This window comes from Parus major, chromosome 11 (genome assembly GCF_001522545.3).
Source record: "Parus major isolate Abel chromosome 11, Parus_major1.1, whole genome shotgun sequence".
Taxonomy (NCBI): Eukaryota; Metazoa; Chordata; class Aves; order Passeriformes; family Paridae; genus Parus; species Parus major.
In genome coordinates this window covers 14,161,928-14,174,419 of record NC_031780.1, presented here as the reverse complement: position 1 = coordinate 14,174,419, position 12,492 = coordinate 14,161,928, and positions in this window count along the sequence as shown.

Below are 12,492 nucleotides of genomic sequence, written 5' to 3'. Positions count from 1 at the left end.
CCTGCAGCGTTGTACCTCTCTAGATTAATAATAGTGATGTAAAAACTTTTTTGGACTACACAAGATATAATTACAATAGAAACCTTTCTACCAAAGCCACAGGTAATCAGAGATTTTTATTTTTTGTGCAAAATGTAGGGAAAAACTATTACAGTTTCACGGTGAATGTTGTAAGAGATTCCCTTCAAATTTGATCCTTTAGCTCTAAGAAATCTTAGAAGAACCCAAGGAATCCCTGTTATGTCATGGCTGCACAAAATGTGGGCATATCTCTTCCTTCCTTGGGACTGGGAGCTCACTTTATTCTCTGGGATCTCTTTTTCCTTGATGTGTACACATCAGGCTTCTGCTGATGCCAATGAAAGTTAAATTGTGGGTATCAAAGCAAGTGTACAAACATGGGGTTTGTGGCAGCTGGCAAAGCACCAATGTTTCTCTGAACAAGATACATCCTCCTGCCAAGGACAAAAAGATTATCAAGATACTTAGTTTGGTTAACAAAATGGTGATTCCAGAACCTCACGGTATGGTTGATTCCAGAGTGTCACAGTATGAGATTGTCTGCTCAGGTGTCTTTTTTCTGGACTGGTCTGTTTCCCATCAAAAGCAATGAAATCTCTGGTGTGTTGAGCTGCTGGAAAAGAGGTTCTTTAGGCCCTGTGGAAACCATGGCTTTTCTCCCTTTTTCTCCTAAATACACTGTCACAGCTTCAATTCACAGAAACCCTTTCAGGTGCCTGGTTGTTGTGTCTGGCACTGCTTTGTTGGAGTTCACATTTACAGGGGCACTTTAAATCTGTGTGTGCTGGTGCTTCCCTCAAGCAACAGCTGTGTCCCAACCCTAAGGGAGCAGCCCTGTGGCCTTGCAGGGGTCAGGTTCTAGCTGGAACCTAACCCAGCTTGTACCAGCCACACTCAGGATGGGGAAGGGAGAATTGAGGTCATTTTCCTCAGTCCTTGCACCTGCAGCTCTCACTCCAGACTCTTGGTAGAAGCAGTGCAGAATTATTTAAGGATCATGAAGATGCTTTTTGAATTTGTATTCCACACAGCCACAGCAGCTTTGCCAGGTAAAGCAATGATCTGGTTTAGTCTTACAATTCTTAGCCTGAGTAACAAATGTTATTATATATCCTCTGTATTGTGAAAACCACCATATTAAATTAAAATAAAGGTAAATTCACTTAGATACCAGTAGTATCAGTCTGCCTAAATCAGCCATATCAGTACATGTCAGGACTGTTTTGTGTGTTTCCATACAGCATTGCACAGAAGATTTAGTGAAGGTTGTCCCAACAGGTATGCACTAATACAATTGCTACCAGCTCTGGAAGTTATTTTCAGTAAACCTGTGAGCTTGAAAGGCTGATGTGCAAGCAATGAGCACTGGTGCTCTAGTGCCACAAGAGTAAAAATCTTTAGATGAAAACTACCACAGATACACTGATAAGGATTGTTCAGTGGGGATAGTTGTTTTCAAAGAAACTGGTGCCTGTTGCCAAAAGTCACGTTTCACTACTGTGAGTTTAAGGATTTTGTGTTTGCCAGTGTATTTCTTGAATTGGTTTCTACTTACTCACATCCTAGAAACTCAGAAGTGCCTGAAACGTAAATGGGTTTTCATCTGAATAAAAGGAGGGGGTAAGTGAGAGCTTCCTCAGTGCTGTATGCAAGGTCTAAAGGCAGTGATGTTATACACAGTGGTTGTTTAAGACAGAAGCCTCAGTGAGTTGGTGTAATAATTGTAATAATGCAGTGAATATTATAGACAACACTTTCACTGCCAGGATTTCATGTAGCACACCACTGTCTAAGGAACACCAGCACTTGTGCAAGGAACAGGTCATAATTTGAGTCTGTATTGTTGCATATGAAAGGTAAGTGCAGAATTTAGGGAACAGAAGTAAAGGAAAGATGATTTTCAAGCCTGAAACTGTGACTGATCACCAGCTCTGTATCATTCATTGTGCCAAAAGTATTTGTCTAGCAGCATTAAGCATCTGCTTGCCTGTTTCACACAGATGCTGTAAGTAGAATTTGACCTTTTGTTCAGCAAGTGTTTGAATATTTAACGTGAAAATATTAAGTTATCAGAAAGGCTGACTCTTTTGGGAAGACTGTTCAATTTTTATACAGCCCAAGTTAAAAGTACTTTGGAGCATGAACAACTTCAGAGCAGAACAAAGCAGCCAGTGCTAATGTGTAGAAACTCCAGAAGTAAATAACAGCTGTTCAAGAAGACTTCTATTAAATATGTATTAATTAACTTGAAGTGCATCACTTAAATATGTGAAGAGATTATCTTGTGTTAATTTACATTAAAACACACAGCACTTGTTAGCCTCATTACACCACCCTAAGTATATCCTAAGCTATCACCTCATCTTACACTGAGCGTTTTGTTGGGTGTTGATTGCTTTCGATTTGCCCTTTTGAAATGTCAGATAGTGGCCTCCATTTCTTGTTGGATCTCTTCTTTCTCTCAGGTTTTGCTCTTGCATGGTTACTGTTCTTACTTGTGTCTGTTCTGTGCTGAGCAGAAAGAAAAATAACAATAGGTTGTGAAAATATAATAGTAATTGCCCACCCAAACTTCACAGGTGGGTGCTGCTGTTAACCTATGAACCAGCAGAAAATCCAAGTGTCCATTTGTGTAGGAAATGATTTAATGTGAAGATTCAGTATCACCTTTAGACCAGGAAAGATAGTGAAATGGAGTCTCTTTAGTGAAATTATAGACAAATAAAACACAGTGCTAATAATAGTGGTCTAAATCAATGTATCAATCTTTATAAACTCATTCCATCCATAAAACAGGTATTTTTAGGTGGACTTAAGTAAAAACTCATCCATCTTTCTGTTTTCGTGCTGAAACTATATAAACTTACAAGATTTTCTTTAGTATCATTTTAGCTGCTGCTCCAGCTGTTGGGCTGTTCTGTCATCCAGTATTTTGACTGCACAGATTCCCTGATCACAAGCTGGAGTCCAGTTCTTGTTTCCCACACCTATCCCATCACACTCCTCACTAGGGGGAGACTGAGGAATGTGAGAACTCACAGACAGGCTCTGGCAGAGCAGGCAGGGCAAATGAAACCAAAATATTTGGCTCTAGCAGAATCTTGAAGTCCTCGACAAGTTGCTCCATTGCATGGCTCTCCTGGGAGAAGTGAAGAGGAGTGTTTGCTCTATTTTCAGGCTGTTTGCAGCCTCTTCACTTGAGACTTTGTGAACTTGCACCTAGGTTGTGTTTCTAAGAATGTCTTTGCTGTATTTGTGCTTAGGGAGACATTTTTCCCTAAGTGAAAGCTGGCTTTGCAAGGTAGTTTTGGCAATATGGGAAGTGCTGGCTTTAGAGAAATCCAGGCTTGGAATTCACAGCCCTTTGGTTCAAGAGCAGATTTAGGTGCATGTATCTTCACAAAAAATCCTTTAAAGGCAACTTAAACCTTCACTTACTTTGCCCTGACATCCAGGCAGTGTTTGCTGTGCTGAGGAAGCTGAGTTTAGGAATAGAACTGACTTGGACTTTTTTCTTGTGCATATAATATATTTATCAGAAAGGGTGGAGAACTGGGCTGAGATGCTTTTGTGGGCTGAAGTGCCATGTTGTGTAGTAGAACTGGCCACCCCTGCAGTGAAGATATTTTTCCTAATATCCAACCTAACCCTCCCTTGGTTCAGCCAAACTAAAAGGCCAGGTGGTCTCTGGTGAAATCTTGAGAGTAGTAGATGCTTTTTCACCCTAATTTATAAAATCACAGATAATTAAAGGTAGGAAAAAAGTCTTCTTGCAATGCAAACAGGAAAGCCTTTCATATAAGGTAAAAGGGTTGCAATTTACAGCATAATCTTTCTTTGCTTACAGTTAGAATCTTTAGAAGTAGCAGAGCTAAGGAGAGCCTAAGGTGTTTCTTGTTAAACACTTAAGGATAGGAAAAGATGTGTGAGGGTAATTATCTTGATTAAAAAAATTGATCATCTTAAATAGGTATTTTTCAAGGTGCTAAAAAGGGATTTTGCTGATTTGGGCTGAAACTACTACTCTATCTGTTTAACTCCTCTGTTTCCTGTCACTCAAATTTTCATTGTTTCATGAAGTAAAATCATTGTCACCAGCAAATGTTAATGTTTCGTAATTTCTTTTTTAAAAGGATGTCACTCCTTTAAAAATAAGTGATGAATGAATGAGGGACATTCATGGATGGGATGCTGAGATGCTGTTTGATGCATGGGTTACTGAGTGTTTAGTATATTAAAATGCAATTCCTCCCTCTGTCCTCCCACCTGTGCAAAGGGAGGTGGAATATTCAGGGTAGGGAGTAGGAGCTGCTGAATTGGTGGGTATTTATTTTTATCACTCCATGAACAACATTGTATGTAAAAATGTAAGTTAAGTGTAAAAAAAAATAATTACATATCTAAATTTGGCAAATCTGATAAGAAACCAAGTGTTCAGGGTAGTAGCTGAACTCAGAATTGTTTGACTTTGTGCCTGGACACTGTGTTGGATGTGCTATGTCATACTGCTTCAGAAAGAGGTCACAAAACAGAACATTGAAATTGTGTTTCATACAAATGTAGGAGGAATCCCAAATTCAGCAGTAAACAAAGATGAAAACGAAGGCAGCACAATAAGGGTAAGAAAAGATGCTTAAGTTTCCTGCAGTTCCTGCCTCATTGTTTATTCCAGCTTCCTGTTTTTTCAGTCTGCTTCTCAAGCCTTTCTTGTGCATATACACAGATTATAGTATGCACAAGAATAAGCTGAAGGCAGAAACTGACTTAATGAAGACATTCTTGTGAGAGAGAAAAGATTTTGTTGTCCACAGATGCGCAAAGAAAAACAGAAAAGCAGCTGCCCTTGTAAAAGTAGAGCTGAGTGCCACGTCATGATGCTTTACTCAAAATCTGGTGTGTTTAAAGTCTTTGAGAGCTTCTGTACTGTTGTGCAGGGATGTAACCAAGAGGTGAAACAACAAGCTTCTGTAAGTCTCACGTCTTAGATACTGTCCTGAGCAGTGCCAATTTTCAGGTGGCAAATAAGGAAAAAAGGAAATAGCTTTCATAACTCTGGTATGGATGACACTATTAATAATCAGTTTTGTGTCAAAAACTTCTCTTTCCCTAAGACCAAGCTATAGAGATAGTCATGTGCTTCCTCTTCAGAGGAGGATTCTGATGGGCAGAGGTCCTCAGCTCACTAGTTCCCATCTCTGTGGGAAATAAGTTTGTCTTTTCTGAAACCTTTGAGGGCAGGAACAGTATAAATGATGGAAAAAAATTGAGTGGCAAGTTGGGTGGGGAGGTGAGGTGAAATGGAGCTGAGACACAGCAATTAAGTGAAAGCTTCTGGTCACTTGGCCTGCAGAGTTAAGGAGATAGGGATGCTGGCTAGCAACAATTATTAAATTTAAGGAATAGCTGTACTACACACACAAGGCTGTGAGCACTGGCATCTGGGTGAATTGGGCTGGTTTATTCTACTCCTTGTGTTATTTGTTTATCAGCTGAAGCATTTATGAGAGCAAATGCAGCTGGTGGCATTTGAGCTGTGGAAATTATAGTTTGCAATATTCTTCTAACAGTAATTTGAGAGTTTAAAGAATTCTGTAACTAATATTTCAGTCATGCACTGAAAACCTTCAAGTTTTAGGAATTTTTTTTCACACTACCTTTATCAAATAGCCAAAAATTCTATAGGATTCCTCTGAAGCACTAACCATGGCTGCAGCAGTGTACCTGGTGAAATACATCAGTGGTCCAGTCTGCTTTGACAACTCCTATGTAACCAAATATAGGAGAAAGAGAAGAGAAAATTTGTAGGGCTGGTAGTGCTTGTATTTTTCAATAATTTATCAAGATTCGAGAGCACAGATTTCCTTTGGGAAATATTAGTTCTAAGGTTTACAAAGTGCCTCAGTTGTAAATACCCATAAAAATGACAATTTGGTAGGTCGTATTTATTCTTAAGCAGGTCAAAGGACATTAGCGTATTCCTACTGTATAAATCTGTCAAGTACAGAATTTCTTTATGCTCCCAAATCACAAAAGCACCTCTTACAGTCAAGGAGAAAGCGTCACATTATTGCCAATCAAGGACAACAAGCAAGAATATTGATCTCTACCCAATAACTTTTGCCCTGCTCACTAAGTTTTTATTGCTGAAACTGGACACATCAAGGGATTGGATTTAATATATACATATAGTGCTGATTTATTACAGGAGGAGAAATATGGTCTGGCCTTACTTCTGGCTCAGTATTTTAACACTTATTTTATTCCTTGCATGGAAGCTTTTTCTACAGCCAAAGTGTAAAATTTCCAGCTAGCCCTGGATGTGCACAAATCTTCAGCTTGCAGAAGTACTCTGACTTATGTGTGTACAGGCATCCTGCCTTTGGTGGCTTTAGAGTAGTGAGTCTTGATTTTAGGAGTTTATGTATGTGAAAGTCTGTGTAGAGGGATTGTTACTTCAGAAAGACATAACTAAAGATAAGCTTGGGGAAAGAGGAGGAGAGATTGAAGGGTGTGTGGGCACAGAAGCTCTGGGTGCTGCTTGCTGAGCCTGGTGTGAAGATGTGCTGGCTTTCTGCCCGTCTGTGGAGCTGTGCATGTAAAACCCTTTGAATAGGGGCTGTTTAGCAGCCACAGGTATTGGAATGAAGCAGAGGGCCAGCATCATGCATCTTGGTCTCCTGTTGATGAAACTTCATGGGTTTTGGTCATTTTTGTTTGATCACTGCAGAGGATTTGGCCTGCTCCACAAACACAGCACCTTTGAACTACGTCCACAGTGGTAACCATGGCTTAAGGCAGAGGGGGGGTCAATGAGCTGCTTTTTAGAAGGGAGGTGCATCTACAAAACTGAAGGGAGAGTTCTTCACCACAGAATTACAGAACAGTGGGCATTGGAAGGAGCATCTAGTCTGACCCACCAGCTCAGAGCGCGGTCGGTGGGAGCAGGTTGCTCAGCATCTTGTCAGGTTTTGAACGCAAGGATGGTGTGTCCACAGCCTCTCTGGGTAATCTGTTCCAGTGTTTCAGTGGTCAAGGGTAAGCTACTGAGTTAAAAATACAGGCCATGTAAGTCACAGATATCTGCTTATTTTGCATCCTAGAGATCAGCCAACTCCCTGTGTAATTACAAGCCCTGACGGCTTTTTACCTGTCTAGGCAAAAGATAGGAGTTTTGATTGCTCTTTGGCCTTTCAAGAGCTGGTCAGCCCTTTCACAGAATAAATGCATGCAGAAGTAGCTGATGGATTTGCTGCTCATGTTCATAATGCTGTGGAGAGAGCTGGAGAGGCCGTACCCTACTCTCCATCATTTCCTGACGGAGCAGGCAGAGGGACACATGCTGAATTTCTCCAGACATGTCCTTCCCAGGCCACACATTTTGTCAAGAGTTTATGTGCAAGGATTATGTGTTTGTCAGGATTTCCAGATGTCAAGTAATCCCAGCCTTTTCTCAGCACATGGGCAAATCCTACCGTGCCTGTAGAGCAACCTGCCACTCCCTGGAAGTGCCCCTGCACGTGGTGTGCACACTCACACTGCATCTGATGTGGCTGGGGGTCCTGTGCGTGTGCCCTCCTGTGGATTTCCGCAAGCACAACAAATTGGATGTGTCCCAAACATTTTGGATTAACTCTGCATGCTCAGGCCATCTGTGCAGCACATGTACCACTGGGCTGGTGGTGCTCTGAGGGTTGGATACAGTGCTCCTACCACACAGCTCCAGGGGATGCATTTCAGTGCAGGAAGAGTTCAGAACCGGATCATGGCACAATCAGAAATCATGCTTTTTGCTGGGAACCTCTAGGAAGATTTCTGCCATATGAAGAAGCTGATTTTTCAGGTTCTCCTGAATTGTTACAGGTAATTGTGTAGTGAGCCTTGCCCTGCCTTCAGGATTCTTTCCTATGGCACAAGTCTCAGAAGGCTCTGAGGAGGTATTGATTTTGATTTTGCATCTGTGTGTCTTAACTAGAACGTATTTTCTTCACCAATGGGAATTCAAACCAGAAAGGAGAGTGAACAATGTGGAGCTGAGATGAAAATATGACCCAGGGTATGCATTGTCTGCACGTGTCAGATGGAAATGCTGAGTTCTGCCAGCTGCCTTTAAAATCACCTTTCAGAATCAAGCCTAGAATGAGAAAGTGACAATGACTTCCATGTCACCTTTTCAGGTAAATACAGAAAGCTGTAGTTGCCAGAGTAGTGATGAATCATGATTTCCTTCCATCCAAAGAGCCTTGGGCTTTTTCCTCATTCAAACATTTAACTTACTTGCAGGGCTGACAGAAAAGCAGTAGATTTTTTTTCCAAATATCCATTTGCCTTTCCATTTATCTACTTTGATCTAAAATATAGAACCTGATAGATGCCCTAGGTAAATCAAACATTTTCCGTCTGCCAAAACGGTTTTGCAAATGCTTATTTCATGCCATTACCATTTTTCTGTTTCTAGCAGTAAATCAAAAAGTATCAGCCATTCATCCACTTTAAAAGTAATGCCTTTCCTTTGCATAATTACACATACCCAGTGGAGATCTGTGTGCACAGTAAATCTATTCCTTTAAAAGGTTTCGCCTTAAGTACCACAGTGACATAAATTGGTGAAGCACAAATTTATTTATTTAAAAGGTTTATTCTTTTAACTGATCGAGTAACTGTTACACATCCATTGTTTAGTTTGGGTGGGGAGGGCTTGTATTAATGGATCAGATTTAATTTTGCAGCAGATGTTTATGCAGAAAGGTCTCACTCCTTGCAGGACTTGTAGCAATTGATATGCGTGTGTAATTTATTCTCATTACAGGTTTATTCTTAACTGGTGTTCAGGGGGTCTTCACTGTATCTCTAGTACATCCTTGAGAATTAAATAGTTTAACGAATGTAATGAGCAAGCCTGAAAGAAGCACATATAAAGCAAAAAATGGATTTGGGTATTACCACTCCAAATTTGCAAATAACACAAGTACGGCATTAAAAGGGAGTGAGAAATTGCCAAAAATAAATGTCTTCAAGTAATAAATGCCCCGGATGGTATTTTGGCAAAGCAAAGATTAAAAAAATGGATCTTTTCATCATTCTCATGTAAACTTGCTCATCTTTGTAAGTCATGCTTCTAGCTCTCAGGGGTGTCAAACCTAAAGCAGACAAGCCCAGCTGGTGGAAGCCTGGGAGTGAAATGATGAATTTTTTAGCAGATCTGAGTTTATTTTTAGGCTTTATAGAATTATGTTTCATTTCCCTGTGAGTGAAATTGTAGGAAGTAGCTTAGAAGAAAAACAAATTAAGAAACTTCACCAGAACAGCAAAAAATAGCAAAACACTGGACCCTAACTACAGTTGAGCACAACATATCCTGATTGCATTTGAAATTGTGGCTACAGTTTAGTCCTGCAAATATTTACATACATGCTCAGTTTAATGCTTGTGAGAATTCTTGAAATGAGCAGTAAGTCTGAAGAGAGAGCAGACTGCAGGTTATGTTATGTCACGGAGAAGTGAACAAAATCTCTAGTGTGAATATATTTCTGTGGATATATTTTCCATGGTGCTGAATGTGGAGGTAAAATTCTAGGTGTCTGGATTTTGTTAGGTTATGCAGTAAAAGAAGTGTGGAAAAATGCTGGGGGAAAGTTCATAGGGAGGTTTTGGGTCTGGAATCTTGTTTGGTTAGTGAAGATAATTCCATTAATGCAATCAACATATTCAATGCTATGATGTCACACTATCCATTTTTTGCTGGCATTACAGAACTGTCAATTCTTTCCTACAGTTAAAAAGAAAAACTGCATTAGTATCCAAAGCTAGTCTGGGAAAATGCCATGGACCTGGGATGAGGAGATGCATATGATAGTTACAGATCTAGCAAGGGCTGTTTTCTGCAGGAAGTTTATTACATGCAGCTACACATCCCATGTCTGTTAAGGTCACTCTTTTGAGTTTTAACTGAATTTGGCTTTTTGGGGTCTTTTCTAGTCCACGGAGTAGATCAGATATTGGCAGCCATCCTTTATCAGAATTGGTGGTGGTGCTGTCATGTGTTTTTGCCTGTGATAGAAAGTGGATTAGTAAGTGACAAAGATGCCTCTTTTAATCCCATGTCCTAGAATGTGCTCCTGGGAGTGCTGGGGACTGCAGCCTTCCCCACTGAAACAGCCTCCCCTCTGTTCTGCACTTGGGAACCAAAGGAGCCACCTTAAAGGGTGAGAGAGTACCTCAGCTTCCAGACTGGCTCAATCTTTGTCTTCCCATGCTGTTTGCATCGATGCTAATCAGTGTTAATTATGGTATTGGGGCTTGTGATGTACTCATTATAAAAGCCATCCTATTTTTCTGTGCTTGTGCAGTCTGTCACACAATAGAGCCCTGATTGGGGTTCCCTAGATGCTACAAATAGTAATACAATTTGTTATAATAATGAATGTGTGCTTCATGGTGTAAGACTACCAAACTCAGATCATGGAGCTTGGAAGCATCACTTGATAACTCTGTTTGCTGTTACCACTAACTATGGCATTCTGGATATATCTTGACAGGTGGGGTCTAAGCAGCAAACCAGTTAAGTTTTTGTTCGTGTTTCAATAGGTGCTTCTCTTTAAATTTGCATTTGAGTCTGTGGGGTTTTGGTGTAAATATATTCTTGAAGTTAACTGTGCTTAAAAACTCTTCTGATTCAGCATCCTCACTGTGCTGGGTTCATGATCCCACCACCACTCCATGAGCTTGGAGCTGCTGGTTGCTGAAGGATGGGGTGCCAGGGTGTTTCTTTCCTAGGCTGAAGGTTAGAGGTGCACGAGTAGGAAGGTGCTTTGTCCCAGGAGCTGTGAGCAGCTGCTGGGTGTAGTTTGTAACAAGGGTTCCCAGCTCCTGCAGGGGCTGCAAGTGGGGGAAGCCCAGAGCTGGGAGCTGATGCTTTCCCTCCTCCCAAAGCTGCAGCCTCCTCCTCTCTTACTAAGAGCTGACACCTGAGAGGTGCAGTCTATCTTATGATGACTTTGGTTCACTCCTACTGCTATGCTCTGGAAATTTCAGCACCATTGTTAATATTTATTAATTTGTATACATAACTACAATTCATCCCCTCACTTTGCACTACCTTTGTGAGTCTTGGTGACTTACATAGATTCTTTTTTTCTTTCTTTTTTTTTTTTTTCAGAGAAAGTTTTCCACAGTGTTATTGTTTCTTACCTGGTTTGTTATGGATATTGGTTCCAGTCCTGTTTTTTCAATTCCCACCAGACTGCATGCTTGAATTTCAGTTACCTTCATGCAGTTTAGGTGTGTGATTATCTGCCTGACTCTAGTTTTCTTCTAGAGTGCTGACCAAGCCTGTGTACAAAAATGTTTTAAATTCCTTAGATGTTACATTACCTCTCTTGAGCATGTGTTGTTTTAAGAGGAATTCAAGTCAGTGGAGAGCTGCTTCTGTGTTTGTAATTAATTTAAAATATTTATTATAACAGCTAGATTTTTCCCTGTTAATGGTGCTTTACTGAAATTTCATGATCTACAGCACACCCTAGTGATATCTGGATATCATGAAGTTACACCCAGTCAATTTTATTTCCTTTGTGGTGAAGCACATCTTAGGACTCCAATAAACAAAGTCCAGGGAAGTAAATGCCTAAATGCCTTTGTGTATCCAAGATAGGAAGTGGGTTTATAAAGCGAAAAACAGCCTTAGAAACTGTGACACCAGGCTAGTCCTCTGTGAAAAGAACATCTGTACATTGAGTTCATCTGGCTCACAACCTATAACGTTTGACATGTTTAACAACATGGGGGAGAGCAGCCCAAGGTTATATGAGAAGACTGAGAAATACCTCTTGGGTTCCCATTTAGAGTGGAGAGAACAACTAGATATAAATAAAAGCATTGTGGAGGAAACCTGCAGGTAGATTTCATAGGTCAGAAACACGAATTATCATTTACTCTCTTATAGCCAGAACATTAAAATTTCTGCTATGTATTAAATTCCTTTTGCAATGTGTCAGGTCACTTGGTTTTTCAGGTGGTGAAATACATACCTGTATTTAGTTTGGAGTGGCCCTCAGGCTCCACATGATCCTGCAGAGCTGTGTGCACCTTCCTAACTTTTTAGCCTATTGTCCACTCAGTTTTTCCTGGATTTCCATATTTCAGTGATTTGTTTTTATCTGATTTGTCTAAACACACTTACTGTCAAGGGTTCTGAATTGGCTGCTGTTGACCCCATGACAGGGTGAGAGTAGAAAGCAGGTTTGGGAAGGATTCTGACAAAGAAGTGTAATTAAGTAGTCAAGAAGGAAGACAAATATTTACCAGAGGTGGAATCAAATAGGTGATGTGTAGATGACACTGAAAGAAAGTGAAAGCAATATGAGCTCCAGCTTGGCTCAGCTGGAAGATCTGAGCCCATATCTCTGTTTCATGTACAGAGCATTCCTTGGCTATGTCAGGCAAATCTGAATATGGGGTCCTGCTTTCTGGTTC